We start from the raw sequence: 8,780 nt of genomic DNA, 5'->3' as shown, positions 1-8,780 counted from the left end.
TGAAAACAACAGGACACTTACAAAGACACACGCTGGTGGGCGTTGAGGACAGGAAGCTCCTTACTACCTTATGTGTGCGAATAGTTTTAAACTTTTCAATGTGTTGTAACATCCGTTATCTCACTTCATTTGGTCCTCACGATAATTTTCTAAAATAAAATCACAGACTGTTACAGCTGAAAAGGACGTTAGCGATCATCCATTTTATCCAATCCCCTCACTCTCTAAGGAGGAAACTGAGGCACGGATATGTGAAGTGCTCTGCCCTGGGCCACCAGGGGAACAGAAGAGCTAGAACTGGAACCCAGGTAGGTCTCTTGGCTCCCAGTCCACGTTCTTTCCTACACTTTCAGAGCGGGGTAAAGTTATAGGATTGAGGTCGCAGGAACATTTAATGAGGCCGGGGGAAAAGCCTAATTTGGTAAGGGGAGAAAGAACCAGCAGCCAGTGGGAAGAGCCCCTAACGGTTTGTCTTTGCAAAGGGGAGAGGCCGAAGCGGGGAAGATGCGGTGGTTCATCGAAAGGGTTTAGAGGGTTGGGTCACAGCAGGGCCACCCCTAGGCCCAGAGTCACAAGAGGAAACATTAGCTTTTAATTATTATTTTCTGAGGCTGATCCTCCCACAGCTAGGGTGGCAGAGCAAGGCAATCAGGGAGGTTAGGAATGCCTAAGAGAATGAAGGCCAGCCGGCCGGGTGGTAATTACACGAGGCCTCAGTAATGAACTGAATTCCTCAGCATGGGGTGTTGAGGTTCCAACCACTGGCCCGGAACAAAGACCCCAGACCTGGGACACCCACAGGAGAAAGTCGCCTGCTCTGGCCTGTGACCTGAGCCATTCAGGGGGGCCGGGAGGGGGTGAGCCCCACAAAGCCACCCACGGCCTTCCTGAGGCTGTCCGGCTGTCCTGCTGTGCGTCTGCTCTGAATGGAAGAAAGCAACAGCACCCACGTTGATGACCCTCTGAGGTGTTCCAGCCTCAGGGAGTGAGACGGAGGACAGGGAGGATGGAGGGAGCCCTGCTCTCCTTCAGGGGTGAGGGGACTGGGGGCGATGCTTGATGTAGTAGTAACAGTGAGAGAATGTCAGGGACTTCCAGACATCTATCTGGTCCTGGGGTCAGGCCTGCTTCTACGTGTGGCTTCTAGACCAGGGCATTTAGAGCCATGCTTCTCAAATTTGAATTTGCATGCAGTGACCTATGGATCTGGTTCAAATGCAGCTTTAGGGCCATAGGTCTGGGGTGCTGCCTGAGAATCTGCATTTCTAACAGGCTTCCAGCCCCTGGCAATGCTGCTGGCTTTAGGCCACACTTGGAGGAAGAAGGCTTTAAAGGGGAATTAACGGGAATGCAACTTTCCAAAGCCCTTACCTGGATAATGGCATTCCCAGCTCTTTCCACCTGCGGGCTCCCATCTTTCAGACCACTTTGCATACTCCCTGCATTTTCTAGGCATTTCCAGCCTCTCCTCTGAACTGACCTCTCTCTGAATGCTGGTGGCGGTGACCACCTGTGCTGCCCATTTGGCCCTTAGCATCCGCTGTCCAGGCTGCTCTTCTGTGTCCACTTGTTTCCCCAACTAGATTGCTAACTTCCTGGGTTTCACCTACCCCTCTGTGTCTTGGTAAGGCCAAGCCACAACCTCGTGAGTATAGCTGGGACCCCTTGAACACGGATTCCTTGAATTGATCAGCCGTTTTAGAGCCAACATCTCCTTTCCTGCACCCTTTGTCACCTGTTCACTTGGCTCAGGGAATCTTTGCTGGACCAGTCTCTCTGTCCCTGTTGCCTGGGACTCTGTTTCTAGAACAATAAGATGGATTCCGTTCCTCTCCTAAGAGAGTGTTGAGTTCCGGAGTGGGGTAAGAGTTCTCTCTTGGCAAAGGAGGATCTGCCCAGTCAGGCGGGCCAAGGGACCATTGAACCGAGTCCAGTGAGAAAGTGGCTTCTCAGGAGCCCTGGATCCAGGCCCACTTCCAGACAACTTCTTTCAACTCGCTTTCATGTGTTTTAACTTCACTAACATGCCAGTTCCCAGCTGCCCCTGAGGACGGCAGCGATGGTGGTGGTGGTGGGGAGATCACAGCAGGGCTCATGTGGAGTGGCGGGTGGGGAGGGTGTCGTGGGAGCTCTGGCCATATCACAGACTCTTCTGTTGGGGACTGAGGTGATGTTGCAGGTCTGCAGATACAGTCACATGGACTCACTCCATCCGACTTGAGTGATAACACAGTTACACATATTAAAATAGAGATGTTCACGTAGGGCAAGTTCACACACAGACATTTCACCCCTTTCTTCTGTCCTTTGTACCTCTCATCTCTTTCTCTCTCGCTCTCTCTCACACACACACACATACACACACAAATACTTAACCAATTAAGTCCGTCGAGCGCTATTTGCAGATGATGGTGTGGAATTGCGCTGGAGTTGTGTCCGGCCTCATTAAATGTCAGCATTAACAATACGGCACTTGGCAATCAAGGCCGCTGTGTGGCTGTTAGTCATTAATCACCATCTGACAGTCCTGAATTGGAGACGAGGAGCCTGTTCACATGTGCTCTCTGTACCTAGTTACCCTCTTGGTAATCAGTCTCGGAAAAGTTTTCTTTGACTCCCTGCCTGCAAGGGCCTCTGTCCTGGCGAGGGGGCAGAGGGTCATTAGGCTTCACTCCCCTCTCCTCCTCCTGCTCACTGGGAAAAGAAGCTGAGGTCCTAGAACAACAGTGGAGAGAGGAGCATATTGTTTTTGGCCTCCTCGTTCCCTCTTAGGCCTGCTTTATGTAGCCTTGTTTTCATATTCTGGCCCAGTGGCCAGGAAAATTCTTTTTCTCCCTGAAGAAATCCTGCAAGACAGCAGGGAGCTCGGTTCTGTTGCAAAAAAGCTGGTGGGGTAAGTTTGTCAAGTGCGTCCTTCCCAAGCTGCTCAGGTGTGGACCTCTGCCTGCTGCGTGGGGGCCCTGACTAATCTCAGGGATTGCTTCCAGCAACTTGGGCCTGAATTTCCGCAGATCCTCTGGGTCCCTTTGAAGACTGGAGAGGAAGGACTGGTTTCTCTTTGGGGTCCAGCCCCTTTCCACAGCCTTATTGATTCATTCGTTTACTCAAGAAATATCTACTGAGTGCCTGTGGCTCACCAGGCACAGACTGGACACTGTGGACACTGGGATGAGCACTGGTCAAGGTCCCTGCCTTGTGCTGGTGGCTTCCAGTGGGGGAGATAAGGATCCAATAGAGAATCGTATTGTGGCAGGGGTGCTCTTAGAAGGCAAGTCTTCTTGCTCTGCATTCTTGGTGTGTGTGCTGCCTGGTTGCCAGGACCTCCCGAGAGCTAACCCTGGGGCTGCCTTTCCTGGGAAAATGTTCATGTTCCAGAGCTTTCCTGAAATGGCTCCCTCCCACCCCTCAATGGTCTCATGTCTCATTCTCTGCAGACCCTGCTTTCTGTCTACCTAGGTGCTGGGTATTCCCAAACAGGTCTGGTGAGCACCGATGAATTAAGAGGGTTTTCTTCTCCCGCTACCCTTTCACAAGCACATTTTATGATGTTTTTTTCAGGACTTTGTTCCTTAACTCCAGGGAATGAGTTGAGTGGGGGAATTTCAGCCACCATGGTGAGTTGGTAGAGGAAGGAAGTCACTGACTGCCTAGTCCCCAATGGGTCTCCTCTGCCAGCCTTAAGGTTTTGCCACTATAGCCAGAGTTCTCAGAGTGACTGCCTGTGCCCTCAGGACTGCCCTCCTGTTCTGGGCCTGGGGAGACTGACGAGAGAAGAAAGGCTTCTGGAGCAACTGGTCGCCGGGCCATTGGTGGAGGGCATGCATGCTTGCTCTCTTTCTTGATTGCTCTGTTTTGTGTCACTTCTTAGAGATCTACCCTCAGATCTCTTCTCTCACCCAGCTAATGACTTCAGTTCAAGTTATTGACAAATGTTTAAGCCCTTTAGCTGTTTTCCAATTCAGCAAGCACTTACTGGTTGTCCACCATGTGCCTGGCACTGTCCTAGGCACACAAGGGACATGAGGATGAATAAAAGACCCTTCTTGCCTTTAAGGAATTTACGGTCCAGTGGGGGGTGATGAGGCGGTCCGCATAGAGAAGGACTATAAAAGAGATAAAACAAGGAGCTCAAGCAATTCAGAGCTAGGGGAAACCACAACTGGTTGGGCTAAAAACGAGGCCAGTGAACTGGTGAGGAGGGGGAAGAAGGAAGAGCTCGATGCAAGGACTTGATGTCTAGGGGAGGGTGAGTTTTCCCTTTGGCTCCTGGGAAGGGTCCTGGTAGGGGCAGGGTGGAGAGGTAGGTAGGGGCCATTTGTGGAAGACTTGAATGCTAGGTTAAAGGTTTGGCCTTGATTAGACAATGGGAGCCAATGAAGGCCTCTGGATTTCCAAGAGTAACAACCACATTCTTCCATATTTCACTAAAAAATTATCTTTCTGAAGAGAGAAAGCTGAGTTTCTCCTCAATCTTCACATACTTGGCAAGAACCTTTAATTATATATTGATTTGAATGATTAGTTTAATTTCAGTCTCTGTTAGCAGCTGTCATGCCACAGCACCCCAAGCTAGAAAATCTCAAAGCTCTGCCCAAGGGCATCCCTGCAACCAGCTAGGGAGGGCCTGCTCGGCACCAGACCGGTCTCCCTACTGCCTCTGGCTTGCGTTGGTGCACAGTCTTGCCTTGGCTCTGGACTGTAGGATGACTGGGCGGCCAGGGCTCTCACTCCACACTTCTTGGTTCCTTTCTCCTTCCAGCTCTTCTCCTTTCTGCTCCTTCCAGGGCTTGGGCTGAGTTTTTCTCCTTCCATGGAGGCACAGCTACAAGGGAAGGCGCCTTCACAACAGGAGAATTTGGCTGATGTTCAGGTGTGGATTTCCCCAGCTGGAGACATCTCCCTCTTCCCCTGGTTAACTTCACTCAGCCTTCAGGTCTCAGCTTCAAGGTCAAGTTCCCAAAGAGGCTCTCCCTGACTTTAGTTCTAGATAAGGGCTCCTTATTACATCATCTTCTCTGTATGCACTCCAAAACACTCTGCTTTTCCTTCATTGCTCCTACCACAATTTATGATCACACATAGATTTGTTGAGTTGTTTTCTCCTTATTAGTCTGTAAGCTCCATGAAGGCAGGAGCCATGTCTTTTGGCTCCCTTCCGCGTGCCCAGAGTCAGCCCAGTGCCTGGGGCGCAGTAGATGCTCGGTAGATGGTACTGAATGAATGCACCGATGGTGCTGGGTCCATGTGGAGGCTGGATGATCTCAGAGCTGGCTGGGCATTTACCCAGTGGCCTGGGGGTGGGTGAACATGGGACTTCTCGGTCTCTCTTTTTCAGAAGGAAAGGGAGAGAAGAAAATGGGGAGTGAGGAGAATAGGTATGGCTTGGCATTCTCAGGAACCCTCCCTCATGGCCTGGCCCTGTGGAATGTGCTTAGCTGGCACCACAAGAGATCCTGGTTGATGGCCCTGGTTATGGAGCCCTGGCTTCTCCCCTGATAAAGTCCCCAGACCTCGGAGCCTGGCTTGAAAAAGAAATCTATGGATGTTCCAGAAAGAAACAGCACGTTCTGACCCCACCTGCCCTCCACTGGCCCATTCCTGAAGGATTCTGAGCATGGAAACCCCAAAGAAGTTTTACACACCATTCTTCTCCCCTAAACATTGGTAAGCCGCAATCTGCTGGGGAAAGCAGGAGAGCCGAGGAGGAAGGACAGAATGTGGGGTTTAGAGGGGGCTGGTTTGAGGCTGACAGCAGAGGATAACAGTTAGTATTGGGGGGTGGGTGTGGGAGAACACCCTAACCTCCTTCTTTCCTCTCTTTTGAGGTGCTCTTCCCACTGAGTGGGCTTGAGGGGTGTAAGTGAGAGCTGAAGGAGCCAGAGAAGTGGGCAAAGCCTGAGAGAGGGAGAGGGAGCCTCTTTACTCTAACAGTGGTTCTTAACCAGCGCTGGTACCAACCCCAGGGGCATTTGGAATTGTAGGGGATGTTTCTGGTCGTCCCCATGATTGAGGGGTGCTGCAAACAATTAGTGTCTTGAGACCAGGGATGTTAGCTCAACCTTCTATCATGCACAGGAGGGTTCTGCCCAATAAAGAGTTGTCTTGCTCCAAATGTCAATAGTGTCCCTTCTGAGAAACACTGTGAGATAAGAGAAAAACCAGGACTTTGATGCTTTATTTCCTTGGGACCTTAGATACCTCATGGTTTCTCTCCCTAAGCTCCTGAGACCCATGGAGAAAAAGTGCAGAGGCCCACCCCAGACCGCTGGGGTGTGTGACGTGACACTCAGGAGAGCTTGGGTCACTGTCCTCTTCAGTCCCCTCTCAGCCTGCCCTCTGTGCCCCTCAAACCTGCACAGCTGTCCAGCCAGGCCTCACTCAGCTGTGACTGTTAACTTTTTCCATATGTCGAGGCTGCTCCTGCGTTGGAAAATGAGAGAGGGCCCAGAGATGCTCAGCTAGGGGTGGTTGTGGGCGGAGGTGAGGGGCGGCGGGGGGAATGTCCGGGGTTGGTGGGAAAGGTTTTTGGGGGGTGTTGCTCTGAGGGGGAAGTGCTGGAGGAAGTCAACGGCGACACGTTCTAGCCTGTTGGGAGGACGGCTGTTGGCACCAGGAGAAATCCATCCAGCGGAGCCAACCCTCATTAATCATCCGGGCGGCTAAACTGCCAGCTCCTTTCAAGATCTTTCAAGAAGGGTTTTCACCCAAAATAGAGTTGAAAATGTGCTGGGCCCTACTCAGAATCTCATCAGTCTGAGCATTATGGGAAGTGTCAGGCAGGCTGTGACAGACAAGGCCCACTCTGTTCAAGGGGTCCTGACTCCCACAGCCTGTCATATCAAGCGGCTGATCAAATTTGACAGCTTCATTTGTACCTACAGAATAGATAAAAGGAGCTGTTCATTGAAACAAATGGAGGGGAAGGGGTAGGGGAGGGAAGGAGGTGAGGGTGAGAGAGAGAGAGTGTATGTGTGTGTTAGGGGGAGAAATGGCATGGGGGAGGGACAGAGGGGAGGGTGATTGTTAGGAGCATGGGGTGCAACGAAGGATGCCCTCTAAGAACATTTTCTCCTCCAGCACTTCCACAGGAGGGAGCGGGGTCAGGGGAGACAGGTGAGCACCCAGAAGGGGATGGGCATGACGGCCCACCTGCCAGTGTCACCATCAAGAGCCCTCTCTGTGCTCTGAGCCCTGAAGCTGTAACTGGAGCCGGGAAGGTGGGCCCTGGGAGCAGGAGAGCCCAGGCTGGGTGCTGGGCCGCACATGGGATGCAAGTTTCAAAGCCAAGCCCAGAGCTGAATTTTGCAAAGAGCCTCCTTCCCTCCTGCTGCATCTCCTTAACTGTGTATGTCTGTACTGAGGCTGTCGCCCCTCCTCTGACTAGGCTGCTGGGTGGTCGCACCTATGCCGCTGGCCCTGAAGCACTGACTCCCTGAAGTTAACTTGCAGGTGCCTTTGGGCTCCCTGCAGACGGAGGCTGGTTGGCGTGACCTGGAGGGACACCCTTGTACCAGTCCGGCTTTGGGTGTTGCTCAGGATGCCCCATTGGCCTCGAAGACCTCTCCTTCCTCCTCTGGGGGCTGAGTGAATGAACAAATGAATCCTTCCAGCTCCCAGGGTGCTCTGAACGCCTGGCACTTTGTATGGGTCCCCTTCATTTGTTAATGTCATACTTTATTTCACATGATTAGTATGTGTTTGTATTTTTTCCTACTAGATTGCAAGCAGCTCAATGCAAGGGGTCATGTCTTATGCATCTTCTGTCCTCTGATAGCATTTAGCACACATAGTAGGTTCTCAAGAAATATTTCCACGAGTACATGCACACTGTGAGTCTTAATCGTGACCATCAGGAGGTGAGCCCAGGATCAGGGGATTTAAGGTTCTTTTCTGATCTATGGTCTTTAGAGGAGAGGGTCAAAGGTTAGCAAGGCTCCACCTATCCTGCCCTCACCCGCCTAGAGCCTTTGGGAGATTTAGAAAAAGACCCTCTTCCAGGCTGATGCAGCCCAGGCCAGGTGCTGTGGGTGGCCGTGGAGCCCCCACTTGCTCTCTTGGCTGGATGTCCTCATGCGGGGCACCATCTGAACAACAGCACGTGGTGGCTCTGGTGGCAGGAGCAAGGTTCTGGAATCAGATAGACTTGGTAGGGATCCTGCCTCTACTGCTCACTGGCTCTGTGACCTTGGGCAAAATGTGTTCAATAACAGGCTCACCACAGAGAGCTGCTGCCAGGATCCACTGAAACCTTGCATGGAGAGTGCTTAGTACAGAGCCTGGCACACAGCAAGCACTAAATAAATGTTAGAAAAGGAAAAAGGCCAGGTCTGGTCCCTGTTGCCCAGACCATTTTCATTTCAGCTTGGAGCACATACCATTGATGGCACTTGTTTGTCAGTGACCATTGATCACGATCGCTTTGAATCAATCCTTAGCTTTCTGTGACTTTCATAGATGAAAGCATTGCTCGAGACCAATACAGGGAAGGTCCCCACACTTCTTGTAAGGAGGAGTGGGCAATATGCTGCCTCAGTGCTCAAATAGGCGGTTTTTCACAAGCCACCCGGTGGAGATCTCAGGACTACAAGGTGTGCAGAAGGTCACACATCTCTTTGAACTTCAGGCTCTCATAGACCTGAGACTTAACCGTGGTGAGGCCAGCCTTGTCTGCCTAGAGCATTCCATCCCTGCACCTGTCTCTTACGATTTCAAGTGTAAACTTCCTCCAGGTAAATAGGTCTCAGTGGGTTTGGAAGGAGCTTCTGTTGGGAAGGCCTGAG

Source organism: Ceratotherium simum, chromosome 28 (genome assembly GCF_057802395.1).
Source record: "Ceratotherium simum simum isolate JZ-2026a chromosome 28, ASM5780239v1, whole genome shotgun sequence".
NCBI lineage: Eukaryota > Metazoa > Chordata > Mammalia > Perissodactyla > Rhinocerotidae > Ceratotherium > Ceratotherium simum.
This window is presented reverse-complemented; position numbering follows the sequence as displayed.